We start from the raw sequence: 2011 nt of genomic DNA, 5'->3' as shown, positions 1-2011 counted from the left end.
CAATCAAGTCTATGGGGATTAGGGGGATAATTACTCATAAGAATGGAGGTAAGGATGACAGTAAGACAATCTCGTGCTAATGGTATCTCATTGGAGTAATACGAGAGAAGTGTGGAATAGGAGTAAGGGCTTGTAGCATACATAATCATATCAGATGAAGTTGATGAGATTATCGATAGATGGATTACAAGTTGTCGCATTTGTTGAAGGAATAATAAGAGAAGAGTAGTCATATTGTGTGGTTAAGGAATCAATACATTTTTTATGAAGAATTAATGAGTATTGATTAACCAAGTCGAGATAAGATGTCATGATTATGTTTGTGTAACTTAGTGCAAGGAAGGGAAGTCGTGGTTTTCGGGAAGAAAATGACCAGCTGATGTTGAGCTGTATATCAAAGGAATTAAGTGGAAGCAAGTTTAAATGTTAATCCAATATCAGAATGAGATTGTGATGGAAATCAAGAAGTTTCAAGAGTTCATGAAGAAGGAAATTTGATAGTAAAGACAAGTTAGAAGAATGAGTATGTCAGAGACTTGAAATCGAAGAGAAGTCAAGTGTTGGTCTAAGACGTTGATACAAGGTTTCTTTGTTTGTTGAGTGAAGGAAATTCGGGGGCGATTTTCAATTTAAAGGGGGGGGGGGGAGAATGTAATATCCCATATTCCCTTAAATGCTCAATTAGTTGTCAGTTGAGATCAATTGAGTTCCATGTACTAATCTTTTGTTAGTTGTAATAATTAGAGCTCCTATGTGCTCTAAATGTTGTCAATTGGGACCAATAGAGTAACCAGTGAACTTTGAAGGGATTAATATTAATAAAGGAGACAGACTAATATTAATAAGTACAAGAGAGGACATTTTTGGTAACATTAATAATGGTCATTTGGTACTGGAAGATAAAATATCACTTGGGATATTTTATGTCACTACTTAATATTATATTATATAATATAGTATATGTGTGTGGTGGTTGGTAAGAAAAGAGGATAAGAATAGAAGAAGAGAGAATGAGAGTTATCAGAAAGAAAAAGAAAGAGAGAGGAAAAGAGAAAGAGGAAAGAGAAAAGAGGAAGAAGAGAAGAAATGAAGGAAGGAAGAAGATGAAGCCATCTCTGTTTTGGCCTTGGGAATCAATGGTCCTTCCAATCAATCGATTGGTTTAGTGAAACCTATTGACACGAATTAATTATTTGATGAATTAAAATATATCACCAATAGGGTTCAACCCGTGACCTCCTTGGAATTGTACAAGCCTTACCACTAGGCCAAAGATGTGTTGTTGAATATTTATGCAATGAATAAATGTTAATATAAATATTGATTAAGATGCATTAACGAATTAATCGAGGATTAAACTCCGTTTTGGATGCAGACGGATGCGTTAGTAAGATAACGAAAAAGGCTATTATTATGATACCATGTTATAGTATATCATGTGACTTACAAATTCTATGAATTATATTATGATGGATGCTAAACATTGTTGATATGTTTGATTGTGAAATAACATGATTAAAAACCTTACAAAGATGAGTGAGGAAACTAGGAGAATAACTTGATTAATAACTTAGAAATATAATCTAGGTTATGGAACATGTGTGATATGTATGAGAATACGGTATTCATTCGTACGACGCTTATGTGGAGGCGTGGATGAATTGTTGCCACGATTGAGAATGAGACAATTGTATGGAACATGCATGTTATTATTTGTGTATTATGGTGAATGAAGTCACCTGTGATTTATGAATTTTGTTATGGTTCGTGGAACCAATGATTTGCGAAACCGATCATGTATTCAGAATGTGGTTTTCTATATGGTACACTCTATTGGTATGCTTAAACGTGTAAGCATTGTGATGTTGGACCAATGATTCGAGCCTCAATTGGGTTTGAGTCCCAACCATGGCGGACATGGGGGAAAGGTGGACACCAAAGTGGGATAAGGTCCATACGGTGAAAGATACCCTAAGTGGGTGAGAGTCCCTACGGGTGACGGTCGCTTGAA

Source organism: Lathyrus oleraceus, chromosome 2, assembly GCF_024323335.1.
Source record: "Lathyrus oleraceus cultivar Zhongwan6 chromosome 2, CAAS_Psat_ZW6_1.0, whole genome shotgun sequence".
Lineage (NCBI taxonomy): Eukaryota > Viridiplantae > Streptophyta > Magnoliopsida > Fabales > Fabaceae > Lathyrus > Lathyrus oleraceus.
This window is presented reverse-complemented; position numbering follows the sequence as displayed.